The sequence below is a fragment of the Felis catus genome, chromosome B3 (assembly GCF_018350175.1).
Source record: "Felis catus isolate Fca126 chromosome B3, F.catus_Fca126_mat1.0, whole genome shotgun sequence".
In the NCBI taxonomy this organism is placed as follows: domain Eukaryota; kingdom Metazoa; phylum Chordata; class Mammalia; order Carnivora; family Felidae; genus Felis; species Felis catus.
In genome coordinates, this window is record NC_058373.1 from 49,670,429 (window position 1) to 49,695,000 (window position 24,572).

General features: G+C 34.3%; 1 long non-coding RNA gene across 1 annotated transcript in view; it reads left to right on the top strand.

The window, feature by feature from the left end:
- Positions 1-745: 745 nt before the first annotated feature.
- LOC123385930 overlaps positions 746-24,572 on the top strand; it is a 181,544-nt gene continuing 157,717 nt past the window's right edge. The window contains exon 1 of the long non-coding RNA XR_006599215.1: positions 746-1,859. This is a non-coding gene — a long non-coding RNA (uncharacterized LOC123385930). The remainder of the gene's footprint in view (positions 1,860-24,572) is intronic.

A 24,572-nucleotide genomic window follows, 5' to 3' on the forward strand; every position in this document is an offset into this window, starting at 1 on the left:
TATAGGCTTTTTTAAAAAAAACATGTTTAAAGATATCTTTAATGACAACCTAATAGAAGAAAGCTGGATTTTCCTATTTGCTTCTGTATTCATCTGTTCCCACCTCATATATCATGGAGCTTTGGAGAACCTCACTGTGCATAAATGAACGAATGCAAGTGAAAAAGATTAATAATAACTTAGTGTTGTCCCTAAACTGCCTAAGAATTTGGTCTAGTTCATTACCTGTTTGTTTAGTGGGAATGGCATGTTGGTCTTGACATACTCAGGGGTTTTGGTGAGAACTGGAACAGTATCAGAGAGGTAACAATCAGTAGTCTGGATTATAATCCAAATTTTAGCCCCAACATACAGCATTATCCATATCTATTTGTAAAACTTTGATGGGCTTTAGTTTCTTCTGTAAAATGGAGATACTATAACTCTCCAAATTTTTCTGTGATGATATATATGATAGGGCAGTTGTAAAGTGGCTGGAAAAGAAGTTGGCAGAGGCAGATAAATATAAGAGGTTAATTGCTTTTCACCACTATTGCCTTTTACCATCCGTGCCTCACAAAATGAATAATGGATGCAAGATTTTCTCTTCAAACATGTTCTTTTTTCATAAATTTCATTTTTCATTATGCCATTAGGGCTAGAGGAAAAAGTATTGGACTGATGAATAATTTTGTAATGGCTTCTATTTTTATTACAAGGTGTAGAAATAGGTGAGAGAAGTTCTGCTATAATTTTTGGAAAATCTATTTTTCATGAAATTCAGTTATTTAAATAATGTAAAAAAATTCAGTTGTACTTTATTTCATATTCTATATTCACTTAAAAAGAAGAGATTAACTGACTGCATCAGCAATTTAACTTCCCCTAACAACAGCTTTGTGGCAGTAAGAACGAACATCTTTTCTAACAAGGTGTTTGTTCCTTGTATAGAGATTAATGTCATGACAGTTTTCTTGTCTTAGAGCCTCACATTACTGTCATGTTCAGCAAGGTCTGGCTTCTAGTAAAATTGGGAGGCTCATAACAGGCAAAACATCTCTAAGTTACATATTTTGTAGTGCAAATGAAAACTTTAATGTTTCAAATAGTAAGAATTGTTGTTTCCTTTTATATTTACTAGACTATAACATAGGATTACAGTTGTGCTAATATCTAAATCTTTACAATGGCCAGATTGTAAACTGGATGTTTCAAAATTGTTGGATTTTCACAGAAGTCTTCAGTACATCCTGAAATTAATAATTCTGAAAGTATTCAGTATGAGGGAGAGAGATTAACTAGTACTACATCCCTATACTCACATACTTGCTGGCTACCCACATACCTACATACATGCACACACACACACACACACACACACACACACACATGCACACACACACAGAATCATGACAAGTCATAATTTTAAAAAACCTGGAATGATAGGTAGTTATTCTGTCCTTTATCAGGCTCTCAATAATATGATACTCGTCTCTACTTATTTTAGAACAGGAGTTCTCAGACTTGAGCCTACAATAGAATCACCTGTTAGGGCTTATTAAAACATAGATTGTTGAACACCAAACCCAGAGTTTCTGATTCAGCAGGTTTGGGATGGGGTCCTAAAATTAGTATTTGCTATAAATTCATAGGTTCAGGGACTGCACTTTGAGAAATACTTACTGCAGAATCCTAATAGAGATTGTATTTTCAAATAGTGATCTCAACTCAGACTGTATCTCAAACTTCAAAACTGTATGATCTAGGACAAATTTATTTCTCTATGTCTCAGTTTCTACCTCCAGAAAATGAAAATAACCCATTACAAGGCTATTGCAAGTATTACTTGGGAGAAAGGCGTAAGCATGTTACCTGGACTGGTGAGTGATATATAGTTGTTAATTGTTTTTAAGAATTCTCTTCAATTCGAAGTTTGTGTGTGTATCTGCAGTGTGGATATTTTATGTTCATGATTGAAAATAAATGTGTAAGATTTAGATACCCAATCAGTAGGTGGAGAGCCTGGCAGTGCAGTGAAATTGAGGCTGATTTTTTTTTTTACCTGCCAGAGAAAGCAAATTACCTATTTTATCTTTCTTACTTTTTAACTAAAATCGTAATGCTAGCTTTTCCATAGACTACAATATTTTGGCTCAAACTTAATTGCAAAGTGACTTAGCAGTTGTCAAGTAAATCAATTTTTTTCTATATATTATTTGATTATCTCACCAAAAGGGGAGACTCTTCTGGCCTTCACACTGTCATCAGTAGGAGTGAAGAGTTGGATCCTGAGGCTTTATATATTCTTGGTAAGACCCCCTATTCCCTTCTCAACCACACTCACTTCCTCCTGACCACATCTTGCTTAAGGACCCAGGACTAACCAGATTGTGCCTTTCACTGATGTCTCTGTCAGTTATCCTGTGAGCCACATTTCCAAGTCCTCTCTCATTATCCATATTCATCCTTCATCCTGGTAAGTCTCTTTACTCGTAAAATCGTTCTCTCTTTTTAACTCCCCAAATCTCCCATTGAGTACTTTGGAATCCAGTGTCTTTTACCAGCAAAATCCTCTGATTACTTAACCTCTTTGCCAAACATTTTTTCACCTACTTGACCTTTGAAACCTGACTCTGTAAAGAATCAGCTTCCTATGAAGCCTATGAAGGAGGGGATACTTTTCCTTCTGCACTCTTGTGCCACTGATCCTTGATATAGGTAGACTCCTTGGTAACTTTCACACTACTCCCCTACTCTCCTTAAAAATACCTAGTTTTGGGTTCAAATTACAAGATTATGCCATTCATTACTCCACCTTGTTGCAAACATCTATCAACCCAGGTCACTCTCTCACACATATTTCTTCTTCATATTCTTAGTATCTGGTAAATTCATTCTTTGCCCCCCCTTTCCTCCCTTTCTCCCCTCTCCTTATATATATGAAAAGTATTATATAAATATATATGAATGAATTTTCTAGGTATATATGAGGCGTAGATTTATATTATTTGTATATGAAGAGATAAAGTAATTTTATATGTGTGTACATATACAGTTTTACAAATTTTATTATCCACTCAGCTGCCATCTCATTTACTCGACCTTCTGTCCTCCACTGCTTTTATCCCTTACTTTGTCTCAGGTACTCACTTCTATGATCATAAGCTATATGTTGGCATTACCACTAATTGCACTTCCCCATAATCTTCATTTTCAACATTATACTTGCCAAACAACACTCCTCTTTTCCAGCTTTCTCCCTCTAGTGCCCTGGTGATAAGAATTCTTGAACCCTACCAGGATCTACAAGCCATTTATTTTATTACTGCTACAATATTTCTAAATGTCACATGTCCTCATGTTTTTGACTTTCATATGGAGTTCATGGTCCATCATTATAATCACCCCAGCACATACCTTGATGGCCTCTTTCTTCCTACATCGTAAGTTTCCAAAATATTCTCAAACCAGGCTAAATTCAACTCTCTTTCTACTCCACAGAACTGAAACAATGTTGACTGCTTCTATGCCAACGTATACTGCTTTTGTTCTTGTTGCTGGTGAAATGTATGTGCTTCTGTTAAAAGCCAACACTTTTATTTTTACATTGAATCCCTTCCCCTTTCAAGGACACGACTCCAGTAATTGTCCTGCCTCTCTGCATTGCATCGTCAATTTCCCCTCTTAACTGGTTTGCTCAAATAAGCAGTAATAGTCTCAATTAAACAACAGTTATATTCAAACTCACGTTCCTCCTCAATTCTTGCTCTATTTCTCTCAGCTTCTTTGAACAGAGCCCCTCAATAGCATTGCCTGTCTTGTCTCAGTATGTGTAGTCTTACTTCCATTCTTGCTTGAATTCAATTTTATCAGGCCTTACCTCTAGCATTCTATGAAAGTCTTAAGTTAGTACTATGTTGTTAAACCCAATGGTCAATTTTTAGAGCCTGTCTTAACCAATTTATCAGCATTATTTGATCACTTGATCACTTGATTCTCCTTTAAAAATCTTTCATCACGTGGCTTTCTGGAGACCAACCTCTGGTTTTCCTATGTCACAGGCAGTTAATTTTCAGTTTGCTTTTTCTTCATTTATTAGACCTCTGAAGATTAGAATATTCCAGGGTTCAGTCTTCAGACTTGTACTCTATTGTTTTCATATTCGCCAAGTAGCTAAACTTATCCAGTATAAAGACTTTAATTGCTGTCAATCAGCTGATGAGTTCCAGATTTATATCTGTCCCTTTCCCCAGAATACGAATTCATATATTTTATGATTTCCTCAACATCTCTCTGCAGGTGTCTAATGGCTATTAAAATGTATCATGTCTAAATATTAACCCAGCCACACCATATCTACTTTTATTCTGCCTCTTTTTTTCACATCTCAGTTCACAAACTTTTTAGCCTTCAACTTGCCTAAGGAAAAAACTGTGAAGCCAACATCCCCATGTTCTATTCTTTAACAAAAGCTGTTCCTGTATCTTCAAACAACATTTTGAATCTGATGAAATTTTACCATAATTAGGCCAACACCCCAATTCAAGAATGATCATTTGTTAGCTGGACTATTGGAGTAGCCTCATAACTGGTTTCCTTCTTTCCCACACCCTGCTATTTATTTTTGATATGTAAATCTGAGTGGTCCTTTAACAACATAAGTCAGATCATGTTGCTTCTCTGCTTAAAATTCCTCAGTGGCTTTCCATACTTCAGAGTAAAAGTTCGGGTCTTCATAATAGCCTCTAAGGCACTAAACGTTATAGCCTTACCCTTTCTGCTCTGACCTTATTTAAACCACATGTCCTGGCTTCTATGCTGTTCGTTGATCATACCAGGCATGCTTCTACCTCAGGACCTTTGTCCTTGCCTTTTCTGTGCTTTGAATTCTTTTCTCCCAGATACCTCCCAGATACCTCTGCTCCCAGATACCTCTTCTCCCAGATACCTCCCAGATACCTGACAGAATCCCTCTTTACCCATTCCTCTGCATCCCTTTTACTTTATTTTTCCCCATTGCCTTCATCATTTTTCAGCTGGTAGAATGTGTTTTGTATTTACCTTTGTGTTTATTCATTGTCCACTCTCTTACCAAGAATGTAGATTCCATAAGGGCTGGAACTTTGGGTTCTCCACTGTATCCTCAGTGCATGGAACTGTCCTTGGCACATAATAGGTGCCTGATAACTTTTTTTTAAAAGAATTGAATGACATGAATTAACTTTATATTAACACTCAAGACAATGACTTGGGTGCTAAGTTAAATGAATCATGTAAGCTGCAATTATTTTTCATTTAATGTCTGATTTTTTAAAAATAGATTTTGCTTACAAAATCTTAATTGCCAGATTGTGTTGTCTATTTAAAATTCTCTGGATTCATGATTATGAAGAATGTAATTATGATAATGATTAAAACAATAATAACAAATCCCAATTTTAAGGACTTTTAGTTTAATTAAGTGTGAAAAAAACAACAGCAGGAGAAAATTAAGCAAAACTTTTCTGTGTCCCTGATATTTTCTCTGTTCAAGTGAAAGATTTAAAAAAAAAAATTTCAGTTACGAAGTTGCATTTTATCAGTTAAAATATTATATTTAGAAGAGGATTTAGATATTGCTAACTGATCCTTATTCTCACCTATTACACTATAGTAAAAAAGTGTGTAAATACCACTTTTGACAGCTCTTATGAATTGTCAATTCATAATTTCCTTTTTCTTTCCACAACATGCAAAATAAATACTAAGAATTAATCGATTTCCATATAAACCACTATTGTGGATATTTGCTTTAAGGAGTTGAGATTGGACACTGACCAGGCATAAAGGTTATTTGATATATGTGGTCTTAGTGGGCAACAGAAGTGATTTATTATTTTGCTGAGAAAAATGCAGACAAAAATAAAATACATGGTAAAGATAGGCCCTGAATGGAGCAAAAATTAGGCCTTGAAAAATACTGGTCTCTGGCAGATATTTCAGACATCTGAAATTTTGAAATCCTATATACTGGGGTTAATGATAAACAAGTAATAGTTCACCCCTCACAGGATTATGGCCCAGCTTCAAATCCTTTCAATTCCTAATTGAAGTAAAATTACCTACGATTATGGGATCTCTAACAAAAGTAAATTCTTTCTAGAAAAAAAATAACGTAAATAACATAGAATCTTAATTATCTCTACTAATCTTCATTTATAATATATAGAACTCAATAAAGAATAATCAGATAAAACAGAAGAAAAGATATTATTGGAATCTATGAGTCAAAATTGGTAATTAAAATAGTCTCTAGATAATGGCATTTTTAGACACAATCTTGAAAATCATTTTGATTAATATGTTCAAGAAACTAAAAGATTAAATGAAGAATTTAGGTGGCCAATTTTGCATAAAATGAAAGATGGTAAGGGCCAAATAAAAATTATAGAACTGAAAATATACCTGAATGTAATAACTCAATGGGTTTAACTGTAGATTAGATATAAGTGAAGAGAGAATTAGTGAAATAGAAGGTTAAATCAAAAGAAAAAGCTGTAGGTGTTTTAATACAGCCATGCAAAATGCAAAAAGAAGATATATATACATAATACATTTAAAAATTATAGTGCATATAGAATTAAAGTATCAGGAAGAGAAAACAATAGGGTAATAGTAATGTGTGGGAAAAATATCTGGAAGCTTATTCACAAAATTGATGATCAAAAAATGTCATTAATAAAGGGCATATGGACATTCTGGGCCGAAAGTCTGTAATACTTTGAAAAGGACAAGAGGTTACCTATATAGTGTTCTGAGTTAGAATACCTAATATGAATATATTCATGGAGAAACATCAGCCAAACCAATAATGAGAAACTTTCCATTAAAAGAGGAGGGTACTGTAGTTTTTTAAAATGTCAACATTGTAAAACACACACATACACAAATACAGACACACACAAAGACTGTGCAAATGTTTCAGACTAATGGAGTCTAATTGAAAGCATGAAAAGTGAATGCAATACCTGACCCTAGACCTAGGGGGAAAATGTGTCAAAGGACAAAACTGGAATTTGGATGGTGAATTATCCTAATAACATTAAGTTAACTGAGCTGTGCTATGGCCATTTAGTATTCTATTCTTAGGAAATGCCTGCTTATCTGTTTATACGTAAAGGGCCACAATGCACATAACATAACTTCAAATAAATGGTTCTATAAAATATATATGTCTATATATCTATACCTAGATATAGATATATAACATATATATAGATATGCCCAGAGCACAAATGCTCAAATAGTAAAAGCAAATGGAGTAAAATGGTACCATTAAGTGAATCTGAGTAAAGGGTATATAGGAATTATTTGTGTCTTATTCTTGTAACTCTCCTGCATTTTGAAATTGTTCCCAAATATAAAGTTAGAAACTTAAAAAAATTAATTGAATGAATTGAATTCTGATGGTATTATGAAACAGAATAATTTTGCTAAACATTTTCATGCATGCGTTCACCCATATCCAATACTTGTTGGATGCTCGCTAGAGGTTGGCATTAAACTTAGGAGAGATACTGTAGTGAAAAAAAAGAATGTGGTCATTGTCCTATGGGAAATTGCAGAGTGAGATGCAGACATTAAAAAAGTAATAGCAGTAAGAATTATACACATCAAATGAGATAACTGCTACAAAGAATAAGTTCAGGATGTTTTAAAGGCATTTTTAAGTCACTCTTCACTTATTTAACCTCTTAATCATAACTGATTGAATGAAGGAGTAAGGAATCTGATCACTTGGAGTGTATGCTGGCCTTTTATTGTTTTGTCTTTCTCCCCACCTCCTATTCCCCACAGCCCACATTTCTTTCCTTCTTCATCCTTCTCTGCCCTGCTCTGTGTCCATGTGGCTAGTCCCTATAGACTATGATAGTGGGGGTCTCTTGTCCTCTGGCTTCCGCTTGAGTTTGGAGTATGGAGGACAGAAGTCTCAATATTTCTTCCCTTTCTCTCTTTCTCCCTCATCACCATGGCTCTTAAAGTGGTTGTGCCTGTCTTTAATAATGGCTGTTTTTGGGAAATCCTAACCCCCAAAGCTCCTGCTCTTTGCTCCCTCAAGCTTAGGGGTGATAAATATCTCCTTCTGTTGCCAGATATTAGATGCCTCCTCCTCCCTTATTTGTTATTTGATTTTTTTTCTCCACCACTGTGAATATGCCCTTAATTAAATTCTGCTGAAAAATAACAGTTGAGTAAGCCTTATGTTTTCTGTTGGGACACTCCTTGATACAGAGTGCTTCTCTATTAATTTGGAATTAAAATGAAGATTTAGGCCTCAGTTCCAGATTTTATGTCTTCAATAGAGGTTATTTGAAAATTTAGTTGTTGTTATAGAATCACCTTACACTATGTAAATGATCCTATAAAGAGAGAAAGCTAATGTTGTAAGAGAGTAATGAAGCAGAGAAGCAGAGACCAATAGATAGGAGGTAAAGATCACCTGGGTTCTTAATACTTTGTAGGTGCTTATTCAGTCCTTCTGAGGGCCAGCTACATCCCTATAATTGTGGCAAATGAGAGTATTAGTGATACAGATCACCCCCCTTTATTTTCACTCCCTTTATTTTCTTAGGATAGCTCAAAATAGTGTTATTTTTAGTTGTATAAAACTTTTGCTTTGTGGTGGAATTTTTGCTCTCTCTTCAAAACTTGTAAAACCTATGTTAATATGGCTTTCAACATTCTTCTATTAATAATTCATGGATGATGATTGGAAAAATGATACCAGACATAATTTTAGTTGATTCATTCAGTTTACAGATGGGAAAAAATTATAAGTAGATATGACTGAAAGTAGCAAATACATTTTACATTTAAAAGTGAATAAAACATACACACAAATTCATTATGTAACAGTATGATATATAAAGTACACATACTCACCACTCACTTGAAATTTCCCTAGGGCTTCACTATTGATGGGAATTTCTTATTGCTAATGATGTGTTTTAAAACATTTTCTACCTAAGTGGTCAGCCTACAACAGGCCTCATGAATCATAACTTAAATGAGCCAGGGGAAGAAGTTTCATCTACTGTAATTATGGGTAGAGAATTAAGCAAATGTATTTCTTAAATTATTCACACTTATAGAGTCTTAATAGGTTGTTATAAATCTGCAGATAAGTAGCTGTAGAAACTTTGTGGAAGTTAGTGTGGTAGAGGGGAACACTGCACCAGGATCAGAGAGAACTGGTGCCTCTTGGTGGATCTGCTGTGAGCTCACAGCTTCAGTTCATCCATACATTTGGGAATAAAAACTCCTTTAAAGATTCCCATACCCATCTTATCTAGTATTTTGAGACTGTATATAGTTAATGATGTGTAAGTACATTAACTTTTATAAAGTTCCTTGTAGCCAAGTTGTTAAAATTATAATTGTTCTGTTTGATTACAATGCAAAACATATCAACCAGGGATGTTTAGTTTTATGTAGCTTATTTAATATTTCAAAGAACTTTTATATGCATAATTTTATTTGATTCTTCAAAAAGTTGTGGGAACTGGGTACAGCAGAAATTATACCCTTCCCTCCCATTTTTTCAGCATGGTGACACTGAAGTTGAGAGTTGTTTATGACTATTGCAGTAATAACACTAATAGGCAGTATATTTTTAGAAGTGTTTACCAAGTGCTGGGCATTGTACTATGGTTAGATGATTTGCCATAATCACACGGTCATCCAGTTGTGATTACTGGATGTGTAACAGGATATTACCACAAATCTTATTTGTTTTCCACTACACCATTGTGGATTTGAGAATTATTCTTAACTTTGCTTATTTGTTAGATAAATTTGTCTAGGCACATTCAGGTTTGTATTGGAGTGAAAACTGAAAATTTGTATTCTTAAATCCTATTGGGAAAGCAACATTACACTTGTGAAGATTTTGAAGGGAGACCTGGAGAAAGTGACATCAGAATGGTAAATGTGTAGTGAGGGGGGTGTTCCTCATTTTCTGTCCTTAGGCTGTGAGTACTGTGGGATTACTTACTTTCTGAGGACCTAAAAACATGTAGCATCATTTACTACTTCTTGTACTAACTTCTTACATCAAGGAAAATAAGTAGGAGCCTAATTTCTGGGAATAAAATACTTGTTGGCCAACTTTTAAAGAAAAAAATACCAAGGGATATATATGAAATCTCAAGGTGCCTCATAGTATTGGGAGACACAGTTAACCCAATTTAAGATAAATAGAAGAGGGCAATCTATGAATAGTATTTAATGAAATGGAAGAACAAAACAGGAAAGCAAACTAAATACAATGACTGGTGATCATTCCTAAGAAAGGCAGACGTAGGAAGAGATAATTTACCATTTGTTTCTATAGATCAGCAGTCTTCAAAATTCTCATTGCACACTAAGAGAAAAGACATTTTGACCACAAACCTCCATATTTTAATTTTAAGTACTAATTATGCAAATTTTTTTCAACTTAGGTATAAAATTTCCACCTTCTCCTCTACCAATCAGTTACTTACCCTCAGAAAGTAATCAGAAGGCAATGTTGTCTTTTTATATCTTTTAACAAGGTAGCCTAGCATGCACTGAAGCTTTTTGAAATCAGGTTAGAGTATTCTGTTTCTGAATTTTTAAAGGGAGTGGATATGACAAATTTTAAAATAGTTGACACACTTAGATTATGCTTGGCATCAAAATGATGCGATCCTCAAAAATGTTCCAAATATCGGTTCCTAAAATATTCTTGGTGAAGTATGACCTTTAAAAAAAAAACAAAAATAAAAGGTACTATATTTCTCACTCATTAAAATACTATCTTTATCTTGAAGGAATAAATTAAATGTCTATGTATTTTTAAAAATCTGCTTTGGAACATTGACCATAAAAAAATTAAGGACTTTTGATGTTCTCTGTGAGGGAAGAATTTCTAAGTTCTGTAGCTCTTCTAAGTGTTTTGTCATAAGCAAAATTCTGTGTGTATAAAACTTAAATATTTTCTTTTCATCTCATTATCAGGCATTTTAAAGATTCAACTGTATTTTAAAATTGTAACCTTTACCCAACTAGCAACATCATGACGTCCTTTAATACTTTGTGTATTGTTTGGCCTCTTATCTTTTGATGGAATTGCTTGCTTATGCAGTAAAAGAATATATTGCCTTAGAATAAGTGAATAGATGAATAACTGAGTGAATCTGAATTATCCATACCATTTAAAGATTGTGGTTAAAGTACAACTCCACCAGAAATTCTACTTGTGTGTTTTCTTCATAGAGATTTGTATTTTTTTCATTAAAAATATATATACTATCGCGTGTGTGTGTGTGTGTGTGTGTACTCTTTCATTTAGTGTTCCGTGAAAAAAAATAGTTCTTGATGCATTATTGAAATGGAACCCAGAAAATACCATATGCTGAGATGTTAGAAACATCTGTTCTTTGATCCAACTGTATAACAAGCCTCCCATAATAGGTAATTTACTCTAATGCTTGTGTCTTCAAAATGCAATGTATCTTTGCATTTTCTGAAAGCATGATCTGCTAGAAATGCATTTTAGTTGTTACACTGTATTCACTGTGTTATTTTGGCCACTTTTACTGCTTCAGGTAAATCAAGTGCTGCCCCCAAAGCCACACCTACCTCCTTCCCTTCCTTCCTTCCTCCCTCCCTTCCTTCCTTCCTTCCTCTCTCTTTCTTTTGGCTTGTAATGTGAAAGAAGAAATTTCAAAAGAGGTTTTTAAAATATTTGTTATATTTCATGAAATTTGCCATATCTCAGATTAAGAACCATATGACTTGCTGTAGCATTGTAGGTATTTGCATCCAGAGTCAAGATGATTAATTTTCCAGTGTGCTGATGGCTTCATCCATTATTAGCTACTATCTCAAGGCACAATGTATACTTAGGATGAGATTCTCTGGTAACCATAGTAGATGTGCATGTAGATCTATATTTATAGTAATCTTGATAAATCCAACTTTCTGTAGCCTACTTCTGGGAGGATGTGATTTCATATTTTTAATCTGAAACTGAGAAAGAGTTTATACTTAGAGTGAGGAAAATGTTGGCTCTGCTTTTGTTTGTTGCTCAAATGATTTTTTCATTTGAAATTTTTCAAAGTTGTTTTTATTTTTGTCAGGCAAAGAGAGACAATATAAACATAAAATCCACTTAACCAGCTTTACATATAATGCAATATGTTGCAATATATTAAAAGCAAGCACATGAGTAAAGGTGCCACTCTCATCTACTCTGTGTGAAGGAAATTCTACTTCAGGGTGACACAATGCTGGGAATAGGCTATCTGACACAGATATGTGGTGTTGATTTATATATTAAATGAAATTTGTGTTCATTTTTATACACGTACAACTATAACTGTAAAAAATAAAAATTCTGGTGTTTTCTTACACTCCAGTGGATCATCTTTTCCATCTCCTCATATATGAGATAACTGGGTTTTGTACATGCCTGGTGTTGACAACTTGGTGTGGGAAAGACCAGTAGCAAATGCATTGTACTCCAATGAATCTGGTTCTGAATCCTCAGGTTCAAGGCTCTTCTGTTTGGTTTTTATTTTTGGCAATAAAATTCCCTTTTCCCCAAGTCTTATTGAGATAAAATTGACATATAACATTGTTAAAGTTTAAGTTGTAAAACATAATGATATATGTGTATATTGTGAAATAATTACCACAATGTTAATATCTGTCAGCTCATGTAGTTAATGTTTTTTCTAGTGATAACAACTTTAAGAATCTGTTTTTTCACAACTTTCCAATATGCAGTACAATATTGTTAACTGCAGTCACTATGCTGTACGTTCTAACATCAGAATTTATTTATCTAATAACAGGAAGTTGATAATTTTGGACCACCTTCAGCCATTCCCCAACTCCCCACCCCCTGCTTCTGGTTTCTGTTTTTTTATGAAAAAAATCTATCTGATTTCTGTTTTTTATGAGCTCTTTTTTTTTTAATATTCCGCATATGAGATCATACCCTTTGCTAATGTGCTTACATATTCCTCAAGGCACAAAACCCTCAGAAGACAAATAACTATATACCTGTTATCAGTTAAGAGTATTCTCTAAGAAGATGAGGAAATTCTTTGTCCCAGAAACTGTCATTTTGGCTTCAATATTACAGATTTTTGCATCAGCAGGAAGCATGTGTCCCTCAGTGCATGAGAATCTTCCCCTAAACAAAATTTTACTAACTCTACTTTTAAATTCATGTATGGATATTTTCGATATCTTATGTTGCCTTGTCAGACCAGACAAGGTACAAAAATAAAGCCATATATAAAACCATATGTTTTCTACTTGGGTTCACCTACTTGACATAAGATTGGCTCTTCTCTTAAAATTTGGTAGCCTTCAGAAAGTGAAGTTTCACATTGACTTCCTAACCATAGCCATTTTCATTATTTTCTGGTTTCTTAGCTTTAAAAGTGACTGTCCCTCTGTGACATTGATGCCCTTCCAAAGCACTATTACCAAAGCCTAAAGTGGTTGATTCTGTTACCTGCCAAACAAGGTTGTACCCAGTGTCTAGAGAGCTGCTATAGAAAATGAGAACACTAAAGATGCATATTCTTATTGCAAAGGGCACTGTTATTGCAGCTGTTTCTGCCTCCTTTTATCGTCATTGAGACAGAAAAAAATAGAGGGTGGTAATGTCTCATGTTAAGCAGTTCTGTATTTTCTTTGCTTGAAGTCTATAGTAGCATAGCATCTAAACTCAAGTATTCACAAACTATTTGAAGAAACAAATGAATCTTATGATAAGAAATTACATTATAGGTTTTAAGGACCCCATGTCTTTATTTGCAAAACTTGTCAAAATTATTATCAATTGGATTTGTATATAATTGACCTTCTAGTTCTCTAAGTAACTACCTACCACATAAGATTTCATGAGTCTAGAGACCAATATTTAATGCAATCCCTATCAAAATACCACTGCACTTGACTAAATGTGTGTATATAAGCTTTCCTTTCTTAGGATGGATTTTTTCCCCCATGGGGTTCTTTGGTTCTTTATGTGTATGAACTCTAGAAGTGCTTGTTCCTGATTTTTCCATACTTGTTTAGAAACGCTACATCCCTGGCCTGGATATGCAGGAGGACCATCCATGAAAGCACAGACTTCTGTGATGACTAATGAGGCAGTGGAAGAAGATAGGAGACAATTTATCTTGTACCATATGAAAATAGAAGAGAGAGATGATCAAGGCTCTATGCTAAGTGCTGGATGATGCATTAGAGTTGGAAGGTTTGAAAAATCATGGATTTAAGTGTTTTCATAAATTATAAATAGTAAAGATGATGTGCGCTTTGTTACCCTTTGCATTTTCATATTTATTGCTTTGAGTAGACATAGGCAGTTTTGTAAGAACAGGGTAAGACAAATGTGCTTTTTGAGCAACCAAGTGACAAAACATTAGTGGTCAAAATGAGAATATATGGGAGAGCCAAGGGCAAAGTTAATAAGAGGGAAAAATACAGAGTATTCAGGATTCATGCTGATAATTTTGTCCTCTGAAATTAGAATTGTGTGGGATAGCTTTCTAATTTATATCAATTACTGGCTTGTATTGGCCTATTAGAACTATTTGCTGAAGTCACATAAATTGAATTTAAGCAATGAAAGCTTATTTTTAAAAAACCTGCTGTAATAAATTGTGCTTGCATTGGGTGAGCGAGGAATTTAGTCAAGAAACAGCGCAGCAAAAAATGGTCAACTGAAACTGGGAAAATGAACAACTAGCTTGCAAAAAATGTCTGTCACTCAGTACCTAAAATTTAAGGTAATCTCACTTCATGGGAGTAGGTAATTTAAGGTGATGAATTTCCAAAATAATTCAGAGTTACCCAAAATCATAACTGGCTTTCAATGTTTTGATTTTCATGTGTGCTTTGAATATGCATTCAACAGATCGTGACACTTTTGGACTATTTGGGAGAGATGGCCTATCTCATAGCAAAGTACTAGGGTATTATCTTCAGGCCCAGGAGAAAAAATCTGAGTGATTTTCTGAGCAGGCGTAAACCTATTTGAGATCATCGGAAGGAACTGAGCTATATACTCTCATTGCAAGAGCTGAATATTACTATAACATCTCTAATCAATTTCTTGATCTAGGAGGGAGCTCCTCTAACTGGTAAATACTGTGTAGTTTCTTGGTGGTGCCATAGCATCATTCCATTACAGGTGAATTTTGACAAGCTCCAAGTGAAATATGGATACATGACAGGACATGTGGTGACACCCTGACCTGATCTTAAAGAACCATGGACAGGATCGGAAGCTAACTGTCAACTCCTAAGAGGATAGGGTAATTGAGGAGCACTGAGATTTTTTTGTTCCCTTGTTTACTATTAGCCTATTGGGTTAAATCTAATTGTTTTTATATTAATCTAGGGCTACATTCTCACAAAGTCTAAGTAAAAAACTTTCACTCAGGCTATCAGGCTGTCTAGAAATGGATCAAGCCAATAGATGTATGATCTTTTTAGAAAAACTCACTTGTTTCTCTAGACCATAAAATCTCTTAACAGAAAGATGAACTTGCAAGTGAAAGCACCATTCTTCGGGTACTTTCATTCATTCTTTGGGTCTGCTATGTATCCCTGTGGTTCTTAAGAAGCTGTTGGTGTACTAGTAGAATCAAGGCGACAGTTTTCATTCAGGGTCTGCCAGGGATCCAAATGGATGGTTGATTTTTAGCTAGTAAAGTTAGAGAGAAAAAAGAAGAAAGGAAAGCAAGATGGATGAAGGAAGGAAAATAGAAAGGAGGAAGGGAAAAGAGAATATAGAAAAAATTAAAATTAAAGAAAGGAAGGGGAAGGGGAAAAATCATGTATTTATTTCCTTTGATCTTCATTTTCCTGCCTACCTATTTTCTAGGTATCTCGAAAATATTAATTTGTTGCTTACTATTGATGACAAATGTTAGTGTTTCTCACAATAGGAATCTGTGCAAAGAAGTTTTTTTTTTGGTTGTTACTGAGTACACATAATTTCTAGGACACTATTTCCGTTAGGCTTTTTTGAAATATTGAACTCAGTTTCAAATGATTAGCGACTATCATTTCTATTCTCAGGAATTCTAGATTGTGAACCATTACTTATAACTTCTCTGTTAATTTAGCGAAGTTAATCTGCTTAATGATGGAATCATAATGTAGAATATAGGACAGCTAGAGAGTCCTCTGGATCTGCCACAATAGACTGTTGGCCATCGGACACCACCTCAGCTTGTTGCTTGTGTGCATTTCCTGATTTGCCTTGTGCCAGGACCCTTCCGGTCTCCTTATAGAGGGAAGTCTGTGACAGCAGTTCTTACTTGTGTCCACCCTTTGATTCCCTGAGTGCCTAACTATGCTCTGTCGGGCTTTTTACTTAAGAAAGTAGGAATCAAGCTATTTAAAAATAGGTCAGTATATTACTCTATTTTAAATAATTATTCTTGGTAAACCATGAGAGGAAAATGGATATTTCACTCTTAAAACCGCATTCTAAAATTCTGTGGTCTCTGAAAAACATGACATCTTTTAACTTATGTGGTCTGTCATTGTGTCTATGAAATGATTCGGCATATTGATCATAATGTCCTGTGACATATAAATTGGATGCTACTGCTTGTATATTAGGTCTCCTAAACTAAGATAAAAATGGCCTGAAATAATTTTCTCTGGAAAATTATTATTTTCAATTTATTTGACTTGGAAATAAATGTTCCTTGACCTTCTTTCCCACATTACAAAGTAGTTTGCTATATTTTAAAAATCACTAGGGCATAGAAATTTTCATTTAAGAGGAAGTTTAACTGTCTTATTTTAATATCAGATTGTTTAACTTGGTGAAACTGTGCTTATATGATATTTAAATAAAATATATAAAATTTAGCCAAAAATCCAATTATTTCCAAATATTGGTGACTTATAGCCAAAAAAGTCTTTGTGGAAAAATAATTTTTAACTGTTTCTATATTTTTCCACAACTATGCTGAATCCAGAGGGATATTTGTCTAGTCTTTTGGTAGCCATGATGATGCAGCTATTAAAAAGAAAAAAAAGCTGAACGTTCTGACAGCAATCCTATTTGGATATTTTGCTTACAGTAATTTGCAAATTTATAATCAAAACTTCTTCATGGCAACACCAAATGTTTCATGTTAATCCAATGTATGATTTACTTCAGTTTCATTAATCTTGCCACATGTAATTCAAGAACAAAGCTAGGTGCTGCAGAATTATTTTCTGAAATCTAGAAAATAGTTTTACAGGTGAAAAACTTTAGTGGAAATTCAGGAGTATATTAAGTGATGATTGGGCAATGACCACATTTCTTTATATGCTTTTATAAAGAACAAAATAGAAAGTCTCTCATAACAAAAATTTAAATACACAGAAATAGAAATTTGAGCAGAAAAGATGGAAGAAAATATGGTTGTCTATTATTAGATAAAATAAGTATACCTGAATTCTAACTACTTATGCTACAAACATAATTGCCTCACTTATTCACTCATTATTCCACAGATAGATGGCAGATTTTAGCCTATCTCCTGATCACACTATATAATAAGTCATGGTAGAGATAACATTTTGTTTGATAGACAAAGAAAAATAAACCTCCTTAAATGATCCAAAAATCACAATTTCCGGATTCCTCTTGTCTTGGAAACAGAATTTTAGGATATCAGAGACCTGGGAGATGATCTGGTTTGATCATTTTGGATTTGCAGAAACTAGGGCCCAGAATCCTCAGGTGACTTTTCTGATGATTTTGAAGTGGATCAAGGAGAATCTGATTCCGATTTTCATGACAAACATGGCTTACTTTGTTGACAGGTGACCAACTGCTCTACCAGATCAATAAACCCTCAACCTTTAGGTGTATGAAAACTATGAACACAAGTCCTTAATTATAGTCACGATAGCCACCATTTATTGAGTGCCTTATATATGTTACCTACATGTCATATGGTATTTATAATTCTAACAACCTGTGACCTGATAATTATGTTTTTCATTTTACGAATGTAAGCTCATAAAGGCACATCAGCTTGTTCAAATCCACATACACAGTACGTAGCTGAGCTGAAGCCTGGTCTGTTTCAGTCTCAGGAGGTGGAGTATGGAGGAGGAGATGGGAGACTTTCCATAATGTATAAGATACTGACAGTGTTAGAATTCACATAATGGAAGACTAGGAGGCTCTTGGACCTCTGGTAGTGGCTGAGATAAATAGCAATGTCAGACATGACACCATTGGTTTTTAAAAGTTCATTAAGTATATTTAGGATGTGACATTCTGTATATTTACAGATATGTAAAAAGAATACATATATAGCATTAGAATTTTATTTGCCAAAAAAAGTGAAAAGTAATACACACTAAAATTTCAGCATTTCGTTTGACTTCTTTAAAATAGGTTTTGTCTCTTTGATGAGATTTCCCATTCATTCATGTGTACTGCCCACCCTTTCTAATTAATTTGACACATTAATCATAGATATTTTTAATTTTTATTCTGAGTCCTCCCTGGATTATTAACTGCTTTTTCACTGGTCATTGGGTTATTCTTATGTTAACCTTTTGTGTGTCTGAGAATTTTCATTTGAATGCCAAACACTGTGGTATTTTGAATGGTAGAGACTGAAGTAAATAGCATTTATGCCTGAAAGTGGGCTCACCTCTTCCATCAGATCATCTAGTCAGTTGATGAGCTAGGTTTGAGTTTGTTGTTGTTGCAGTGGGCTGCTGCTACCTGCACTTGAGCTTGGGGATTCATAAAGTTTTTCTCAATGTTGCTGCTCCACTTGGCATAGCTGGACCATAAGGGATCTCTCTCCTTACATTCCACTCTCCCTTAGCAGCATGCAACCTTTTTTTTTTTTTTTTTTTTTTTTTTTTTTTTTTTTACTAAAGTCAATTTATTTATTTTGAGGGAGAGAGCATGCAAGCAGAGGGGACATGCTCTGTCTCTCTGCTAAGGGGACAGTAGGATTTCCTAATCATCTCTGATGGCTTAAGGCTTTTGTTTCACAGAAGAATGATTGAGAGAATGGACACACTTTTCCCTGTGTACCACTAAGTGGACTCATTTAGACCTCTGCTCTGATACTCAATTTTTTGTGAGTGGAGACGTAAGGAAAAGAACTTGTGAATGAATGCAGGCTCCCCTTATGTCTGCATTCCCAGTGATCCCAAACTGTTAAACTAATACACAGCCATTAAGAATTACATTGATCCTTGGTCTACATGGGGGGTTAAGGGCACTGACCTCTCCACAGTTAAAACTCCATGCATAACTTTTGACTTGGCCAAAACTTAACTATTAATATAGACTGTTGTTGAGTGGAAGCCTTACCAATAACAAAAACAGCCACTTAACATCAGTTTTTATTTTATGTATTATATACTGTACTATTATACTTTCTTCCTTAATTTTTTAGTGTTTCTAGCCTACATGGTGTATCTGCGATTTTTTTCAAATAGTTGAAAATGTTAAAAGGAACTTGCCACTATATCCTTTGAGAAATATCCATGTATAATTGGACCTGCACAGTTCAAACTCAGGTTGATCAGACATCAACTGAAGTTACCTTGCTGATTTCTTATTTTCTTTCATGGCAGTTGCTTCTTCCTCGATGTTTTATCGAAGGTGAAATAGTTCAGGATCTGATCTCTCCTTTGGAACTCATTGCAATGGGTTATTCTGAAATCTCACCTCTATAAAAGACTCAAGAAAATTTATGATTTTGGAGATTTTTCAAGTTTTTGTTGTTAGGGTAAGAGTTATGTCTCTTCAAGTTTTCTATTAGTGGACGTAGAAATGCCTGGTCCATTCATATTAAAAAGAAGGAAGTCATTCCTGGCTCTAGGAATTTATGCAGCAATAGTAGCTGAATGAATAGTCTCTGTGTACTTTTAGCCTTTATGCACATTCTCATGCTACCTAAAAAGAAATATGAGCCAGAGGTTGCCATGTGATTGAATGGTATGGTGAATTTAAAAACTTGCACTTGTAGCCTGACAATACTAGGTGAAAACCATAGTCTTGCCACTTACAGGTGGCATTGGGAAACATAAATACTTTGAGCAATAATTATTTTGCAATGTAAGACAAATGGCATCATTTTCTACTATAATTAAGGTTAGTATATACTAGTTTATTCAACAAACTTTTTTTTTTTTTTTGGCATCTGCAGTATACCAGATATCACTGAAGATACTTGGGACACAGGGATAACACTGGAGAAGCAATCTCTTGTTCTTACAAAGCTTGCATTTTACTGGGGATAGACATACTTTAAACATGTAAGAAAAAAAAGGCTCAGGTAGTAATAAGTACCTTGAAGAAAAATAAGAATAGAGATTAATAAGTCAGATGGGAGCTGTATTACATTGGGTGGCCAGCATATAAGAGTAGGTGACTTTTGACTGGAAACTGAGTGATGGTAAAGAAAAAAATAATAAGCTTTATGAAGGTCAGAAGAGAAGAGCATTATGGCATAGGAAGAAGCAAGTATGAGGAAGCCTTCCCTGAGGTGGAGTGAGCTTAGTTTTTTGAGCAACAGAAAAGTCACAGGCTATAACAAGTGAGAGGGAGGGTGAGCAGAATGGGACGGTTTGGAAAGACAGGTAGGAACCAGATTATGTAGGGTTTGTCAGGCCAGGTTACAAAATATATGTAGTTTTTTATTTTTATATTTTTATTTTATATTTTTATATTTTATATATATTTTTATTTTATATTTATATGTATATTATACACATACATACATACATATATTACTCTGTTTTGAAGACTGACAAATAGTGGGGATTTAAGAAACGTTACTTCCTATATCATTATCAGTTACTCATCTCCATAGATGAATCTATTTATCCTACTCCAAATAAAGGCGAAAGAGGGATGGTGATACACTGTTCTGGAATTGTGCATATGGATAAGTATAAACTGTGAAGACTGGAATTTAGGGATGTAAGAATTTTGTCTTCCAAACTGGTCTTAATATTAACACTTAACTATGTGCTGGTTGCAACTAGAATTCTAGGCCAAATTTCAGTGTTTGTTTTGATGTCCTTACTCTCTTAATGACTACTTTCCTTAAACACTCTGCAGATACCAGATGTCTTCCATATCACCCCCATGAAAGCTCTGGTTCCTAAAGCCAATATGTTAATTAGGAAATGAAATAAAACTAAGATGAATGGCTAATAAGCTTTTCAATTTATTTAAATGTTTAATTTTGAGAGAGAGAGAGAGAGAGAGTGCAGGGGAGGAGTAGAGATAGAGGGAGACACAGAATCTGAAGCAAGCTCCATGCTCTGAGCCGTCAGCATAGAGCCCGATGCAGGGCTTGAACTCACTAACTGTGAGATCATGACAGGAGCCAAAGTCTGATGCTTAATCGACTGACCCACTTAGGTGCCCCACTAATAGACTTTTTAACGGCTAAGTCCTACTCCATGTAAAAACAGTCCTACAGGGACACCTGCATTTGGGACAAAAAGCAGCTTTCCAAAATATACTTATAAATGCAAACTTACAACTGATAAGTGTGAGAAAAGATACTTTTAAGCAAAGGCACCTTAAATATTCAAACTAACTGTCCTCAGTCTGTATTATTACCCTAAAATATACATTCAGTGCTATTTGTTCACATGTAATCACCCTACATACCCTTCTTTCATTCTCTTTAAAAAGTCAGCATTAAAACAAGTAAAAAAAGACTTTGTTTTCCAGGTAGAAATCAAATCGGCTCAGCACACCATAGAGAGAGGTCTCAAATCCATTTTCTCTTATAATCCTTTTGCTATCTGTTTTAATAAAAAAGAGTATACTTACATTTAAGAATAGAAACTTAGACTCAAAGCTGGAAGGCAACGTAGTGTTACCTAAAGACCTACTATCTTCCTAAACTTCTTTTCTGTAGTCCTGCTACATTTCACCAGCTCATGAACATGATGTACACATTCCTCTGGTTATTCAGAGAACACAGTGTCTCAAGAGGTGGTGCATGGAATCTTGGATTATTTCACAGGTCTGTACGTGCACACATTCCTTACAATTCTTCTGTCTCAAAATATTCATAAACATTGCCTGTTAGATTCTGATAATTCAGTGCTCTCAAAATGCTGATGTTTTTCCTTCAGTTATCTTCCTCTTTTGGGTAATGTTTCTCACCCTCATGATTTCTTCTCTGGTAACTTTTACATATTTATATTCTTGTGCATTTTTATTGCTAAGTTGTCACTATGGTGATGTTTTCTTGTTGTTAAAGAACATAGCATATTTTATTATTACTAACACTGTCACCAGAAAAGATAAGTTCATTTATTTATTCATTAAATAAATACTTATTCAGAGCGAGGTGTTTACACTCTAAAGGTACAACAGTGAACAAGAGAAAGTTTTGTAAGCTAGATGTTCTGACACCTGATGCCATGTGTTCACCTATTGACTTGTTTATGACCCTGAACTTGATGCAGATCATCTATACATATATTGACACATATGTGTGTAATTCCCTTGAATGTTAAGAGTGAGAGAGTCTAAAAATTCTCTAATTGGTGGGATTTTAATGGTTATTTCATAAATATCAATTAGACTAATTTTGTTTCCCCCCTGTAGTGTCAGCAGATTCATCTTTAAGTCTGGTGTTTTCAGAGTCTTAGTACTTGAGTATTCTGCCTTCTCTGTGTTCTCTTCTAGGTGCTCCCTCTTTCTTTCTCACAAACATAGAACTTTGTTTTCGTTTACACTAGAATTTTCAAAGCACTGTACTCCATGTGACATATCTTCTCTGAACTACCTCTTAAATTTCCTGTAGTTCCCAAGAACATTATAATATCTATTTTTTATAATAAACAATTATATAAATTTCTCAGTGCTTATCAAGATGAGTATACTCTTAATCTCATCACGTCTTTCACCTATCCCCCCCCACCCACCCACCTCTCCTCTGGCAAATACCAGTTTGTTCTCTGTATTTAAGAGTCTGTTTTCTTATTTGTCTTTTTCTTTATTTGTTTATTAGTTTTGTTTCTTAAATTTCACATATGAGTGAAATCATAAGCTATGTGTCTTTCTCTGACTTATTTCACTGGCATTGTACTGTCATGGTCCATCCATGTTATTTTAAATGGCAAGATTTCATTCTTTTTTATGGCTGAGTAGTATTCCATTGCATATATAAACTACATTTTCTTTATCCATTCAGCTATGGATGGATCCTTGGGCTGCTTCCATATCTTGGCTATTGTAAATAACACTGTAATAAACATAGGAGTGCATGGATCTTTTTGAATTAGTGTTTTCATATTCTTTGAGTAAACACCCAGTAGTGGAATTACTAGATCATAAGGTAATTCTATTTTTAATTTTTTGAGGAACTTCCATACTGTTTTCCACAGAGGCTGCACCAGCTTGCAGGAATCAAAAAACTTCATTTTTCTTTGCACCCTCACCAATACTGGTTCCCTCCTGAGTTTTAGATTTTAGCCATTCTGAGTAGCGTGAGGCGATCTCTCACTGTGGTTTTGATTTGTATTTCCCAGATTAATTGGTGATACTGAGCATCTTTATCTGTCTATTGACCACCCTATGTGTTCTTTGGAAAATGTTTATTGAGGTCTTCTGCCCATTTTTTTAATTGGATTATGTGGTTTTGTGTGTATGTTGAGTTGTATAAGTTCTTTATATATTTAGAATATAAACCCTTTATTGGATATATCACTTGAAAATATCTTCTCACAGCCAATAGATTGTTTTTTTGTTTTGTTGATGTTTTCCTTCACTGTGCAAAAAGCTTTTTATTTTGGTGTAGTCCCAATAGTTTAATTTTGCTTTTATTTTCCTTGCAGGGAAGGCATACTATAAACATGTTTCTATGGACAATGTCAAAGAAATCAATATCTATTTTATGAGTGGTGGAAACCTCTTGTGAGATTTGTTCCCAGTTTTACTGAGAAACAATATATCACCATGTAAATTTATGACATACAGCATGATGATTTGATTTACATATCTTGTCAAATGATTACCACAGTATGTTCAGCTGATGTCCATTATCATATAAATCAAATAAAAAGAAAAGAAAAAAAAGAAAAGAATTTTTCCTTGTAATGAGAACTCTTAGGATTTACTTTCAACTTTCCATATAACTCTAATTTGGAGGTGTTTTTTTAAAGGACATCATTTTAAAAATTAATTTCTATATCTTAACAACAATAGTAACATAATAGTCATTTTAAAGAGAATAATGTCACAGAAATGTACTTTTAATTATTTTTATTTGTATATATTACCTCTTTATAATATGCTGCATAACTAGCCCTATCAGGTTCAACCTTGGAGTCCTTTGGACCTTATGGATCTGGATGTCCATTTCTCTTCCCAGGTTCAGGAATTTTTCAGTCATTATGGCTAGAAATTTGTTTTCTGTCCCTTTTTCTTTCTGTTTCCTTCTGGAATCTTCACAAAGTGACACTGGTCCTTTTCATTGTGTTTTATAATTCCCATAGCCTTTTGTTCATTTGTTTCAAGTTTTTATTTAAATTCTAGTTAG